This window comes from Artemia franciscana, chromosome 5, assembly GCF_032884065.1.
Source record: "Artemia franciscana chromosome 5, ASM3288406v1, whole genome shotgun sequence".
Taxonomy (NCBI): Eukaryota; Metazoa; Arthropoda; class Branchiopoda; order Anostraca; family Artemiidae; genus Artemia; species Artemia franciscana.
This window is the reverse complement of record NC_088867.1, coordinates 48,943,922-48,960,942: the sequence shown is the minus strand read 5'-3', so window position 1 is coordinate 48,960,942 and position 17,021 is coordinate 48,943,922.

The following is a 17,021-nucleotide window of genomic DNA, read 5'->3' as shown; positions in this document are numbered from 1 at the left end:
AATCCATTGCTATGATATTTTAGATTGTCATTTCAATGATTTTTTTCAATTTATTTATGTTACCCATAATTGTAATGATTGTCACTTGCAGACAAAAATTTTTGACTTTCACACCATCTCTTAGTAGCAGCTCCAGCGATTGAGCATTAGCAAAACTTTGTTTTACAGCACAAGAGCTCCTGAACCTCACAGTCTCTTCAACTCCTGGGCACTTTTTAAAAAGCAAAACATCAAAGTAAGCGTCGAAATAGACAGCAAGCTAAGGTACTTACAAGCGATGACTTTTGCAGTAGCATTTTCCAATATGTTTGGTATGGCATTACAAAAATCTTTGGAGTCGGTTTTATCCAGCTTAATCACTAATTTTTCCCGATTTGCCTAGACACTAGTCATTGAATCATGACCAGAAAGGCTATCAAGTAATTATTTAGACCTTGCTGGATTTTTCACTTCAGCATGTAACTTATTTATTGCAACAGTAACGTCATCAGAGATTATAGAATTCGCTATCGTACCTGATGAAAGCTTAGGAAAGTATTCAATGTAACCAGCCAACTGAGTCGAAACGACATAAAGAAGTTGCTCACACGTATTACCTTTAGATGGGGGGTGAAAGTAAATCACTTCTGGAATATAGGGTACATCGGCTGGGCGGTAAACTACGAAATTGGGGACATAGGTAGTATTAGCATGACATTTGCTGATAGGGTCAAAAATGTTTTCAGATTATTCAGTTTTGCATTAGTTCCAAACCACTTAAAGACCCAGTCATTTGCTAAATTCTTACTTCAAAGATTATGCTTAACTTTGAAAATTTCAGTGCTATCAAAAGAGGCCAAACCATAACGGATAATGTCATCTTTATTAATTCCCGTGTTAAAACTCCTTTGAACAAAATTCTGCATCGGGGAAATTATTAGTTTATCTTGATTGTCCGTTTCTCGCATAGCTGAGCTCATCGGTTATTATTGGCTGCAAGGCATCGTATCTATTTATTCTTTATACAAATGTTTGGAGAACTAGGTTAGCTAGTCTTCAAGGGTAAAAAAGATTCCACCTCCTGGATATAAGTTTGGTGGGACGTCTTTGAAAACTGTTGAATACTTTTTTTAATATAGAGAGGATATAGAAATTATAGCTTCGAGCTTAAAACCAACAAGTCTATCACACGGAAATCTTATGGCTTTAGGAGATCGATTAAATAAAAAAAAAACAAGTTTTTTTAACTGAAAGTAAGGAGCGACATTAAAACTTAATACGAACTGAAATTACTTCGTATATGAAAGAGGCTGCTTCCTCATCAACGCCCCGCTCTTTACGCTAAAGTTTGACTCTGTCTATCAATTCTTCTTTTTAAAACAGTAAAAAACTTTAGCGTAAAGAGCGGGGCGTTGATGAGGAAGCAGCCTCTTTCATATACGAAGTAATTTTTGTTCGTTTTAAGTTTTAATGTCGCTCCTTACTTTCAGTTAAAAAAACTTGTTTTTTTTTATTTAATTTCTGAACGTTTTTGAATCAATGCATGTTTTGATTTTGGCTCTCCGCAGAGGAATAATTAAAACGAAATTTGCATTTTTTTTTTTGGCTAAATGGCTTTCTCATAATTTTGATCGAATGATTTTGAGAAAAAAAGAGCGAGGGAGGAAGCCTAGTTGCCCTCCGATTTTTGGTTAATTAAAAAGGCAACTAGAACTTTTAATTTTTTACGAATATTTTTATTAGTAAGAGATTTACGTAACTTATAAATTAGCTTACGTAAAGAACTTTTGTATTCTCATATTTTTATTACATATATGAGGGGGTTCACCCCCTTGTCAGATCCTCGCTCTTTACACTAAAGCTTAAATTTTGTCCCAATTCATTAAGAATGACCCCAGAATCACAAAAGCCGTAGAATAAATAGTTGAAATTACTAAAAATACTTTAACGTAAAGAGCGAGGTATTAGGAGGAGGTGAGCCCCTCAAATGGGTAATAATTTCTGTTTGTTTTAAGTTTTAATGCTGTTCCTTACTTCCAGCTGAAAGTAATTTTTCATATTTATTTTTTCATTGTTTTTTTAAATAATGCTAGTAAATCCTGCGCTCACTTCATGGAGATTTTCATCCCCCATGACAAATTATCGATGAAAAGTTCCCCCAGCATATCCCCCTCTTCTCAACCCCTCCCCCAACCAAAAAAATCCTCCTGAAAACGCCTGTACACTTCCCAATAACCATTGCTATATGTAAGCATTGGTCAAAGTTTGTAACTTGTTGCCCCTCCCATGGGGACTGTGGGGGACTAAGTCGTCCCTAAAGACATAGTTATAAGGTTTTTCGACTACGTTGAATAAGAATTTTGATCCGTTGACTTTGGTAAAATAATTAGTGTGGGAGGGGGCCTAGGTGCCCTCCTATTTTTTTGGTCACTTAAAAAGGGCACTATAACTTTTCATTTCCGTTAGAATGAGCCCTCTTGCAACATTCTAGGACAACTGGGTCGATACGATCACCCCTGGAAAAAAGAAAAAAAAAAACAAAAAAACAAATAAACACGCATCCGTGATCTGCCTTCTGGCAAAAAATACAAAATTCCACATTTTGTAGAGCTTGAAACTTCTACAGTAGGGTTCTCTGATACCCTGAATCTGATGGTGTGATTTTCGTTAAGATTCTATGACTTTTAGGGGGCGTTTCCCCCTATTTTCTAAAATAACGCAAATTTTCTCAGGCTCGTAACTTTTGATGGGTAAAACTAAACTTGATGAAACTTATATATTTAAAATCAGCATTAAAATGTGATTCTTTTGATGTAGGTATTGGTATCAAAATTCCGTTTTTTAGAGTTTTGGTTACTATTGAGCCGGGTCGCTCCTTACTACAGTTCGTTACCACGAACTGTTTGATTGGAAAGGTTATACTTATCTAGCCACAGATTTCTTAGCATGGGTGCTGAAATTTAGTTCACAGGAAATAAAAAATCTCACTCGTTATTTACAAAGAGGATTTGATTGCTTCAAAGAAAATAGAATTGACAAGGATTCATTTTGCTGATATGAATAAATTGACAATTCTTTATATTTAAGTCAAAAAGCCACGGCTTATTTAATCTACCAATTAAAGGCAAGCCGACACATCAATTAAGACAGGGCTTAAGTGTGACATTTACGATACTCAGGGAACATATTCGTAGACAGAAAACGTTGCAACTCTGGTGTCATATTCCCTCCATCACCATCATCAAACTTTCCGACATTTTGTCTTAGCATTTGGGCTGCCGTTTCAGCCAGCCCTTTGGCTGGCTGAGAACTAGTAAAATAAATAAAACTGTAAGTATAAAGCTCTTTGTACCTCCTATAGATGTATAGTCGACTTGTTTTAATGGAAAACTAGGCTAACAAAAGCTGGAGGCCTTTGGTGTGTATGATTAGCCTATATTAACAGAGCTCAGACTCCACCCGACTAATGTGCAAATATATACCCTGCATTGCGTACTGAATCCAAATTCATTGTTCTCGATCAAGTAAAACAGAGGGCTTTTTGGTAAATATGGGATAGTCTATATTTCTTATTTTAAAATAAAGAGTATAGGTTACTGCTTCATGCTTTTTTTGTTATTTACAAATTTGGCTGTTTAGTTTACATTTTATTTTAAGCACTTTATATATCTTTGAAAATAATAAATTTCTCTTCAGTTTTTTGGTCCCTAAAAGGGGTTAAATCATTGGCATCAAACTTCCAAACTTATTGTTTTATTATAGGGTAAACCATCCAGTAGTCGGTCACAGACATAATCTCAGGCAGAATCTTTGATTGGATTGCAACATGCCCAAAATTCGGTCTCTCAAGCACCCGATCTCAGTCAGAGACTTGCTTTTTCTGAGTCACTTCCGAAAAATCTGTTTAGATTTTCTTTGCTGATATCTATGACTCAGGCTCTTTGTCTGGTTATTAGACATTTTAATGTCTTGAAATTTGTTATTTTAAATTGGATTTTCATAGAGAAAATAGTGGATCCAGGATTTTCTTTGGGGGAGGGCATAATAGGTTGCTTAGATAAACTTGCAAACAAAAAAATGCCCACAAAATAAAGGGAACCTCAACAATTATGCGTTGTAGGGTAGAGGAAATGGTCTAAAGTATAAAAGAGTTTGGCCTTTATTTTAATGTTTTAAGATGAACAGAGGAGGTGATATGTTGTATAATGCGGAGCTTTAATTAGATGAAAATAGGCAGTAAAGTGGCCATCATTTCTCACAAAAATTTAAATTAATAAACTTTGCGCTTCTCAATTTGACAGGTGCAGATGGATAAATAATTCGACTGGAGAAGGGGATAGTGTTCCTCTGAGACTATAAAAATGAAAATTTCTGTTTGGGGGGTGGGGGTACAAGAAAACTAAAAAACAGCATAAGAAATTATTTTGATGTATTTTTGTTATGTTTTTATTTATTCAGACAAACATTTTAGGGGGGATGGGGGTTCAACCCCTCCCCCCTCCTATATATGTCCTTGAAACCCTACCTTATTTTGTCTAAAGGCAGAGGAATCAAACTGAGTTTTTTTTTTTTAAGAGGAGTTTTTTTTGGGGTAGGGCAAGATGACTCCAAAATTTTTGTTGGGAGGAGGGAAACTCCAGCCGTCATGAAGAATGTGGGGTACATTTTTTTTATTTATATTTCTTTTTTGCCCATCTTCTAACTGGCTTTGTTGCTAGTTTAATGTAAGTGCAGTATAAAGTACTTTGGTTTATTCTGTAATTCCCAATTTTCCTTTGTTTAAGTTTAATTATTTTGTCTACTCTTTCATATATCAATTAACTATTTTAGGATTATTATTTTTTAATTATTTATTCTTACTTTATATATAAATTTTCTAAACCATACATATAAATGGAGGAAATTAGAAGCTCAAGTTGAAATATGGCATTGTTTTGAATAGATTGCGATTTTTAAAAGGATGGGGAATAATTGAACTTTGACAAGCATTTTCCTTTGTTTAAGTTTAATTATTTTGTCTACTATTTTATATATCAATTAACTATTTTAGGATTATTATTTTTTAATTATTTATTCTTACTTTATATATAAATTTTCTAAACCATACATATAAATGGAGGAAATTAGAAGCTCAAGTTGATATGGCATTGTTTTGAATAGATTGCAATTTTTAAAAGGACAGGGAATAATTAAACTTCAACAAGCATACAAGAAAGATACCTTCCTACAAGGACATAATAAAAACGTCTTTATAATCGTTTTTATTGCAGTTCTTTAATTCAAAATCCTTCTAAGGATCAAAATCTGTTCAATAAGACATATGCTTGACCTTTTGCAAAAAGTTCCTTACCCAGATAGATAACTGCTTGATTGACTTTGCATCCTTGCATTTTGTGCACCGAACATATCCAACAGGAAATTAATGGAGATTGTCTTCTCTAAACGGTTCCATAGTTAAATTAAGTCGTTAACAAGCTTTATATTTTTTTCTTTTTTTAATGAAATTTTTTGTTTTTTATTTTTTTTAATAAAATTTTTATTTATGGCACTTGGTATTAACCAAGTGACATATAGCAATTGCAAATTCTGTTGGTCTGTTGGTCCTGGTTTTGCTACTTTAGGCACTTCCAGGTAAGCTAGGACAACGAAATTTGGCAGGTGTATAAGGGACTGAACCAGATTAACTTAGAAACAGTCTTTTTCCTGAGTTGACCATCTGGGGGGGGGGGGGAGGAGTGAGGGGTCTGTTAATTAAAAAAAAATTGAAGTATTTTAAACTTACGAACAGTTGATCAGATCTTAATGAAATTTGATGTTTGGAAGAATATTGTGTCTCAGAGCTGTCATTTTAAATCCCTACTGGATCTGGTGACATTCAGGGAGGGGGAAACCTAAAATCTTGGAAAACACGTAGAGTGGAGGGATTGGGATGAAACTTAGTAGGGAAAATAAGCACAAGTCCTAGATACATGATTGACATAATCGGAACGGGTCTGCTCTCTTTGGGGTAGTTAAGGGGGGGGGGTAATTCTGAAAAATTAGAATTAATGCGGTATTTATAACTTACGAACGGGTAATCGGATCTCAATGAAATTTGATATTTAGAAGGATATCGCTTCTCAGAGTTCTTCCTTTAAATCCCTACCAGATCTGGTGACATTGGGGAGGGGAAAACCTAAAACTTGGAAAACTCTTAGAGTGGAGGGCTTGGGATGAAACTTGGTTTGGAAAAGAAGCACAAGTTCTAGATACATGACTGAAATAACCGGAACAGATCTGCTCTCTTTGTGATAGTTTGGGGGGGGGGGGTGATTCTAAAAAATCAGAAAAATTGAGGTATTTTTAACTTACAAACAGGTGATCGGATCGTAATGAAATTTGATATTTAGAAGGATATCGTGTCTCAGAGCTATTACTTTAAATCCTGACTGGATCTGGTTACATATGGGGGGAGTTGGGAGGGGGAAACCTAAAACTTCGAAAATACTTAGACTGGAGGGATCAGAATGAAACTTGGTGGGAAAAATAAAAACCTGTCTAAGATACATGACCGACATAACCAGACCGGATCTGCTCTCTGGTGGAGTTGAGGAGGGGGGTAATTTTGAAAATTGAGGTATTTGTAACTTATGAAAGGGTGACCAGATCTTAATGAAATTTAATATTTAAAAGGATCTTGTGCTTTAAAGCTCTAATTTTGAATTCCGACCAGATCCTGTGACATTTGGGGGAGTTGGAAGGGGAAACTGGAATTCTTGGAAAACCTGAAAATTGGGGTATTTTTATCTTACAAATAGGTGATCGGATATTAATGAAATTTGATATTTAGAAGGAATTCATTTCTTAGAGCTCTTATTTCAAATCCCGACCAGATCTTTGACATTGGGGGGAGTTGGTGAGGGAAATCTTGGAAAACACTTGGAGTGGAGGAATCGGGATGAAGCTTGGTGGATAGAAATAGCAAATGTCCTTGATATGTGATTGACCAAACCATACTGGATTCGCTCTCTTTGGAGGACTTGGGGGCAGGGGTTCAGTGATTTGGCGAGTCAGGTGTTTCTGGACGTGCTAGGACGATGAAAATCGGTAGGCATGTCAGGGGTCTTCACAAATTGACTTGATAAAGTCGTTTTCCCAGAATCGACCAACTGGGGGGCAAAAGGGAGAGGAAAAATTAGAAAAAATTAGGTATTTATAACTTACAAGTGGGTGATCGGATCTTGATGAATTTTGATATTTAGAAGGACGTCCTGACTCAGAGCTCTTATTTTAAATCCTGACTGGCATTAAGCCTTTTATTTTCCTTTTAAATCAATCTATTGATTCACAGAATTTTGTTGGAGCTCATATCATATGATCTCTTGGCTCTTAGCTCTTCTTGCCTTATCACAAGTGCCATATGAGCTCTTAGCTCTTGTTTCTTTGATACCTTTTGTTTAAGCTTAGTCTAGCATAACTCATCCAGCTAAATCCATAAGTTTTCGAATTTTTTTGTACATGTCTATTAATGAAAAGTGGTCGTTTATTAACTGGACATGGTTACCAAAGCTGATAGCAAAAAAAAAATACTTACCTTTTTTGTTACTTTACTGATTTCCGTTTTGATACTGGTACCAAAATTTGTGCTTTTTGGTTAACCGTCCAGGGCCGTCCGTCCGGGGATTTCAGACGGCAACAACAGAGGGGTAGGCTTTGCCAAAGATACAGACTTGAAAAGAAAATTTCGATCCTGTTTTGCACGGGCGGAATAGCTATCAACGAGAGATTTGCGGTGGAGGGAGAGCGCCTTCGAGAATATACGCTTTGTAGTCAGTCTGATGCTATTAATGGTACCAGATCTTGGGCACCCACAATCTTTCCATACCGAAAACCAGAATTTTGCTCTATGACAAGTGGCTACCAGCGAATGATTCTCGGGCCATTTTTACACCATCCCTTTACGAACTTTTACTTTAGGTACTGCCAACCTCTCAGCATGAAGGAGAGCATGACAAATTTCAATACAATAAATATTGAGACAAATTCGGACTTCTTCTTTAGAGAGATCTTTTGGTTTTTGGAGGAGATTAAAGGGAATACGGATTTTATTAAAAATTTCTTCTGTCGCCAGAGCAAATAGTTGCTTATGAGCCTTAAGCCAATCAAGACGAAATTTAGGCTGTTGAGTTTCCTGGCGGGTTTGGTGACCATTTGAAGAGACAATATGTACAGAAGACGAGACAGGAAGGTGATCAGAAATTTGATTGTCCGTTACTACACTAACATTTTGAACAGTTAAATTATGAGAAATGGCAACATGGTCTAGATTTGACACACTAGAGGAGCTGTGAATATATGTAAAATCCCTATCTTTTCCTACCACAGCAAGGTAATCACCAAAAAGATTCTTAATCAAAGAGGTACGAGATGATTGTAGAGAAGAAATCTCAGAAAAGTTGCAGTTGAAATCTCCAATTACTACACAAGAAAAACCCTGGCGCTTAATTTTAGATATACATGAATTTAGTTTCTCACAAGAAAGGGCAAAAAGACGTTCTGAATGCTCATCTTTATAATCTGTTGCCAAATACACGTTAATAAATACACAACTTTCAATTCGTACTGCGAGAAGATTGTCAGACTTTTCGAATAGACTGGACAGAACACATGACCGAACAAACGTAGCTAGGCCTCCTGAAGGTCTTCCTCGGCTGCCGCTCTGTTTAGCTGGGACTTTGTAGGCCTTGGTGGTATGATTCAGTTCTAGCAGGTTTTCACTTTGCACGGTAATAAAGTGCTCTTGAATGCACACTACATCATGTTCGACACTTAAATCACTAAGGATCGGGAGCTTCTCAATGAACGAGCCATTGATGTTCCATGAAATGAAGCTATAGCACTTGCTCATGATTTCTGTAGTTGCCTGTTTTCGGGACAACTAATACTGTAGCAGGTATGACCCGGCACTTTACACTCTACAAAAAGGGAGTTTTGAGCAGGGAGCTTCGCGCGTGGAAATGTGCTCATGCGAACCACATTTTGAACATGTTGATGGATTTTTACAGTTGGAAGCTAGATGGCCTAGCTTCCAACTGTAACTGTAAATGTTGATGGAAACAACGGCGCGGAAGGAAGACAAATTCTTGGGCTTGTAATCGTTTGTAGCCACTTCTAACCGAGTTTTCAAGGAAAACTTCAAGATCACTCCGCGTCTGAAAATATACTTTATATGTTCTCGACTTTCCACACTGGTTTACCTTCGTATATTTTGGTATTAATTCTTCGAGGTTCGAGTGATTGATATCCTCCGGCAGGCGCTTGACCACGCCGATATAAGCAGATTCTTTTAATGAGGCATTTAGACTTGGGCTTGATGTTTTCATAGTTTCAACTATTTTCGTGGCTGCTGTCTTAGTTCGAACGACAAGTTTCCACTCGTTTTTGGTGCACTTTAATTCCGTAATGTCTTCCACAGAGTTCAGGTACATGGAGTCCAAGAAAACCTTGCGTTCGTTTGGGCCTTTAAGGTCAGTTGGTGGGTTTTTCACCATAACAGCGTATGACAGCTTTGAGGGGGGTGCACAATTTAAGGATTGCTGAGAGGGCTTAGGCAGGCTCATTTGAGGGTGGGTTAGCGTTGCTAGAGCACCGTCCAACTTCCTAGACATTTCGTTTATTTTAGAAATAGCTGTGGCGCTAACGGCATCGCCTATTGCGGGAACTTCACAGGGGCTGAATATCACAAATTTAGGAATGTTCACTTTTTGCTTCGCGGCGTTTACTAAGGTTTTCGACATTTCGAGAATATTGTCCTCATCTTTGGCATGGATTACTACTCTATTAGGCTCATTAAGTTCTGTATGGAGAATTCGTTTAGCTAGTATAATTGTCTCCTGGTCGTAGTAGCCTACCGCTGATTTGATTCCATTTTAATGCCATCGTTAAGCGCTCTGCTAATGAAGTTCAATACTGCATTTAATATCAGTTTCTCACCCATCTTACGAGTCCCATAGACAATCCAAAAGCGTAGTCCGTTAAACCGGTTCTGACGTCAAAATCTTGATAGTTATTGTAGGTCAGAAATTCACTGTAGGTACTTATCAAGTTCAAAGTCCCAAGGTATATGATATTTAAGTATCGATTTCAAATTCACGTAGTAAAAATGTCAATGGCAAATAAATCTAAACAATCGGATAAATAATGTCTCTAGGGAAATCACACAGGTTGAAGCCTTACTCAATTGAAAGGTTAATATCCAAAAAGAGGTGTTTACTGAACGAACTCTGAATGAAGACTGATATATATATATATATATATATATATATATATATATATATATATATATATATATATATATATATATATATATATATATATATATATACTAGCTGTTGGGGTGGCGCTTCGCGCCACCCCAACACCTAGTTGGTGGGGGCGCTTCGCGCCCCCCCCAAGCCCCCCCGCGCGCGTAAGTCGTTACGCGCCATAATAGTTACGCGCCATTGTAGTTGTGTCCCTATGTCCCACCTGTGAATATAGATATATATATATATATATGGTTTTAACTACGTAAAACTTGCGAATATACAACATTCTTTGCTGTCCCATTGTCTTTGCATATAAATAGATTGTCAGGTTATCCCCCTGTTTCCCCCGGTGTCCCCGTTGTAGTTGTGTCCCTGTGTCCCGGTCGTCATTTATATTCCCTGTGTCCCGGGTCCCGGTCATCATTTGTATCCCGGTGTCCCGGTCTGTATATACATTCGTTTTTTAGTTTTGTTTTTCTCCTTTATTTTTTTCCTTTTTTTTTCTTTTTTAGCTTATTTAGATTTTTAGATTTTTTAGTTTTTTTTATTAGTTTTTAGTTTTTATTTCTTTTTAGTTTTTTTTGTCCCGGTCGTCATTTATATCCCCCTGTTTCCCCCGGTGTCCCCGTTGTAGTTGTGTCCCTGTGTCCCGGTCGTTATTTATATTCCCTGTGTCCCGGTCGTCATTTGTATCCCGGTGTACCGGTCTGTATATACATTCGTTTTTTAGTTTTGTTTTTCTCCTTTATTTTTTTCCTTTTTTTTTCTTTTTTAGTTTATTTAGATTTTTAGATTTTTTAGTTTTTTTATTAGTTTTTAGTTTTTTTTTCTTTTTAGTTTTTTTGTAGTTTTTACCTTCTTTTTAGTTTTGTTAATTTTTTTTTTTACTTGTGTCCTGGTCGTCATTTATACTCCCTGTGTCCCGGTGCTTTGTTGATTGCTAATCGAACATTCCTTTTGTCCTGGTCGCTTTCTCTTTGAGTGTCGTCATTTATTTTTTTCTTTTTTAGTTCTTTTAGTTTTTACCTTTTTTAGTTTTTTTTTAGTTTTTAGTTTTTTTAGTTTTTTACCTTTTTTTAGTTTTTTTAGTTTTTTAGCTTTTTTATTTTTTTTATTAGTTTTTAGTTTTTTTGTAGTTTTTGCCTTTTTTTTTAGTTTTTTGTCCTGGTCGCTTTCTCTTTGAGTGTCGTCATTTATTAGTTTTTTCCTTTTTTTTTTTAGTTTTTTATTGGTTTTTACCTTTATTTTAGCTTATTTTTCAGTTTTTTCCTTTTTTTTAGTTTTTTTTTATTTTTTATTTTTTTTAGTTTTTTACCTTTTTTTAGTTTTTTTAGTTTTTTTAGTTTTTTAGCTTTTTTACTTTTTTTATTAGTTTTTAGTTTTTTTTTGTAGTTTTTGCCTTTTTTTAGTTTTTTCAGTTTTTTTTTTAGTTTTTTATTGGTTTTTACCTTTATAGTTTTTTTAGTTTTTTAGCTTTTTTATTTTTTTTATTAGTTTTTAGTTTTTTTTGTAGTTTTTGCCTTTTTTTAGTTTTTTCAGTTTTGACGTCACCTAATCCAGTTTTTTCAGGTGACGTCACCTGACACATCCATCCACACATCCATCCACACATCCACAGACAGACAACTTATTTTTATATATATAGATAGATAGATATATATATATATATAAATAAGTTGTGTGTCTGTCTGTGGATCAGGTGACGCCATGTTTCTGTGTTGACTGACGTCATGAAATTAGTTGTCGTCATTTTTGCTTTGACGGTGACGTCATTCAAGATATTTAAGACATATGTTCACGTAGAAATCTATTAATGTTTAAGTTTACAATGACTGATGAACTTACAATGGCAAAAGCCGATGAAGATGCTCAAAGAGTCTATGCCAAAAAACTTGCTGCTGATAGAGAAAGTCAGAAAAGAAAGCGTGCCGAGGAACTACCAGAGCAACGCGAAAGCAGACTTGCTGCTAAAAGAGAAAGTGAAAAAAGAAGGCGTGCCGAGGAATCAAAAGAACAGCAAGGAAACAGGCTTGAGGCTGATAGAGAAAGAAAGAACAGAAAGCGTGCCGAGGAATCAAAAGAACAGCAAGGAAACAGGCTTGAGGCTGATAGAGAAAGAAAGAACAGAAAGCGTGCCGAGGAACTACCAGAGCAACGCGGAAGCAGACTTGCTGCTAAAAGAGAAAGTGAAAAAAGAAGGCTTGCCGAGGAATTACAAGAACAGCAAGAAATCAGGCTTGCTGCTGATAGAGAAAGTAAGAAAAGAAAGCATGCTGAGGAATCACAAGAACAGCAAGAAATCAGGCTTGCTGCTGATAGAAAAAGTAAGAAAAGAAAGCGTGCCGAGGAATCAGAGCAACCTGAAAGTTATCGCCGGGCATTCAGGTACAACCCAGTCGATGATTATAGCTTGAGTAGATGTGTTCAAATTGGGACAATGTCTAAAATTTGTCCCTATTGCAAGGCCTTGAAATTCAATGGAAAAGTTAAACTTCCTCTATTGGCTGCACCACCAGAGCCATTGAAGACTTTACTTACTGGAACTACGTCAGAATCTAAGCGTTTTTTTTGTCAGAAATCAGAAAATAAAACTCATGTTTCCAAATGACGTCGTTTGAAGCCCAAATCGAAAATCCAGATCAATTTATGTCTACTTTCAAAGTAAAAGGGCAAATTTATCATAGAGCAGGGTCCCTTCTACCATTCTCAGGCGAGAACCATAAATTTTTACAATTGTACTTCATCAGTGATAGAAATTCTGAATTGAATGCACGTTGTGAAATTTCTCCCAACGTTGAAAGGACTATTGTTTCCCATTTGCAACATCTTTTCCACGAAAATAATAATTTAGTGCGTCTGTTCAAAACAGCCATCGATTTGATGCCTACTGATACGCATAAAATTGTTATTTCCGCTGACAAAACGCCTTCTGGCTAACATGTGCGTAGATACAATGCTCCAACTATCAACGAAGTGGCAATCGTTATGGTCGGTGATCAGTTTTTACCTCGAGATATTATTCTTCATAAGCGAAACGCTCAGTTGTTAAGAATTGCTGAAACTCATTGATGCTACGATGCCCTACAATATCCTATCATTTTTTGGGATGGAGCCAACGGCTATCACTTTAATATTAAATTGATGAATCCAGCCACTAACAAAGAAATGAATAAGAAATGCAGTGCAATGCATTATTATTCCTATAGACTAATGATTCGGCAGGATGAAGAAAATTATATTTTAAAATGCCGTGAATTGTTTCACCAATTCGTCGTTGATATGTATGCTAAAATTGAATCAGAACGTTTGCTATATATCCGCCTGAATCAGACCAAGCTCCGCTCTGAACAATACATTCATTTGCGAGATGCAGTTATAAATGACGGTAATACCACAAACGTTGGAAGATTTACAATTTTACCTTTGTCATATGATGGCAGTCCCCGTCATATGCATGAATATGCTCAAGATGCTATTGCGTATGTTCGTCTCTATGGTCGTCCAGATTTATTTATTACATTTACATGTAATCAATCTTGGGACGAGATACTGCAGCTTTTACTTCAAGGACAATCGGCGGTTCATAGGCATGACATTACGGCCCGTGTCTTCCGGCAAAAGTTGAAATCACTGATAAACTACATAGTAAAACTTGAAGTGTTTGGGTCAGTGCGATGCTGGATGTACTCAGTGGAATGGCAAAAACGAGGTTTGCCACACGCACATATACTAATCTGGCTACATAAAAAAATTACTTCGAACGAAATTGATGATGTGATTTCCGCTGAAATACCTGATAAAAATGTCGATAAGGGGTTACATGATATTATTGTAAAAAATATGATACATGGACCTTGCAGTGCACTGAACGAAAATTCACCATGCATGGCCAAAGGAAGGTGCACGAAGCAATATCCTCGACTTTTAGTATCAAACACAATTACTGGCAATGATGGTTACCCACAATATAGAAGAAGATCTACTAAAGATGGCGGTAAAACAGCAATAATAAAGAAGCGTAACGGTACCACCATCGAAGTAGATAACCAGTGGGTTGTTCCATATTCCCCATTATTATCAAAAACATTTAATGCACACATAAACGTTGAATACTGTAACTCCGTAAAGGCAATCAAATACATATGTAAATACGTCAACAAAGGCAGTGACATGGCAGTTTTTGGCTTGCAGCCCGAAATCAAAGATTTCAATGAAATCGTACAATATCAGGCTGGAAGATACATAAGCAGTAATGAAGCTGTTTGGCGAATTCTTTCATTTCCGATACATGAACGTAGTCCAGCTGTTGTTCACTTAGCGGTACATTTACAGAATGGTCAACGTGTTTTTTTCACGGAAACCAACGTGCAACAAAGAGTCCTGAATCCACCGGATACAACATTAACAGCTTTTTTTTCGCTTTGCAAAAATGATTCTTTTGCAAAAAAAACTGCTGTATACTGAAGTGCCTTCGTATTACACGTGGAATACTAAAAATAAAGTATTTGAACGTCGAAAACAGGGTAAGTCAGTCGACGGCCAACCTACCATCTTCAAAGATACCACGATAGGAAGACTACACCGTTCACCCCAATCAACATGAATGCTTCTTTCTATGCCTGCTTTTGGTGAATGTACCCGGTCCGACATCCTTTGAGTATTTGAGGACTGTAAATGGTACTATACATGACACTTACCGTAGTGCATGCCAAGCTCTGAATTTATTGGAGAATGACCAACACTGGGATAACTGCATCAATGACGCGTGCGAAACGTCAACCCCAAGTCAAATTCGTGCATTGTTTGGCATCATTTTAACAACTTGCTCTCCATCAGCTCCTACAGAGTTATGGGAAAAATATAAGTCAAAAATGTCCGAAGATATACTCCATCGAAAACAGTTAGAGACGTCAGATATGACTTTTGATTTTACATCAGAAATTTATAACTACACTTTAGTTGTTATAGAAGATTTGTGCATACGTATGGCAAACAAACCTCTTCAGGATTTGGGAATGCCTTCACCTAACCGTATCGCTGCTGTTTCGACATGTGTAGAATTGGATCGTGAACAAAGTTACAGTACGAGTGATCTATTGTCGTATGTACAAAATAACATTTCCAAGTTAACGTCGGAACAAAAAGACATTTATGATACGATAATGCATTGTGTCGATAACAACGTTGGAGAAATTTTCTTTTTGGATGCGCCAGGAGGTACTGGTAAAACGTTTGTGATAAAACTGATTCTGGCATCAATTCGATCAAAAAATGATATAGCCTTGGCAATTGCGTCGTCCGGAATAGCCGCAACATTGCTGCCTGGTGGAAGAACTGCTCATTCCGCTTTGAAATTGCCTCTGAACTTGCATTCTACAGAAACTCCCACGTGCAATATTTCCAAATCATCTGGGATGGGTAAAGTATTGCAGCAATGCAAACTTATTATTTGGGATGAGTGCACAATGGCACACAAAAAATCGCTCGAGGCTCTGGATCAATGCTTGAAAGATTTGCGAGGGAAGTCGAAACCCTTTGGCAGCACATTAATATTGCTTGCGGGAGATCTCAGGCAAACATTACCTATAATACCTAGATCAACTCCTGCAGACGAAATGAATGCTTGCCTGAAAAATTCTAATTTATGGGCACACGTAAAAACATTAAAATTAACTACAAATATGCGTGTCCGATTGCAAAACGATGACTCTGGTCAAACATTTTCAGATCAATTGCTGGCAATGGGAAACGGAAAGCTCCCAGTAGACTCAATTTCAGGACGTCTACAACTACCTGCTGATTTCTGTAATTTAGTGACGTCCTAAAATGAATTGATTGAAAAAGTATTTCCGAATATTCTAAAAAATTATAAAAATAATAAATGGCTAAGTGAAAGAGCGATTCTCGCACCCAAAAATATAGACGTCCACGAAATCAACAATATTGTTTTGACCAAGATTCGAGACCAGGCAGTCCTTTACAAGTCAGTCGACAAAGTTTTGGAACCAAATGAAGCGGTTAATTATCCATCTGAATTTTTAAATTCCATAGATCTTTCAGGGTTTCCACCACACGTGCTACAACTAAAAATAGGCGTATGGCACTCGACTTGCCGTAAAAAAAACAATGGAAAACCTAATAGAGGCCACAATCTTGACAGGGCCTTTTGAGGGTGAGGCTGTTCTTATTCCTCGCATTCCCATGATTCCAACGGATCTGCCTTTTCAATTTAAAAGATTGCAATTCCCAATTCGATTAGCATTTGCAATCACCATTAACAAAGCTCAAGGTCAATCATTAGAAAAATGTGGTATAGATCTTAATACTGATTGTTTTTCCCATGGACAATTGTACGTTGCATGTTCGAGGGTCGGTAAACCTGACAATCTATTTATATGCAGCGACAATTGGACAGCGAAGAATGTTGTATATTCGCAAGTTTTACGCAGTTAATTTGTATTTTGGAACCAAATGAAGCGGTTAATTATCCATCTGAATTTTTAAATTCCATAGATCCTTCAGGGTTTCCACCACACGTGCTACAACTAAAAATAGGCGTACCAATAATACTTTTAAGAAATATCAACCCACCAAAGCTTTGCAATGGCACGCGACTTGCCGTAAAAAAAAAACAATGGAAAACCAAATAGAGGCCACAATCTTGACAGGGCCTTATGAGGGTGAGGGCTGTTCTTATTCCTCGCATTCCCATGATTCCAACGGATCTGCTTTTTTCAATTTAAAAGATTGCAATTC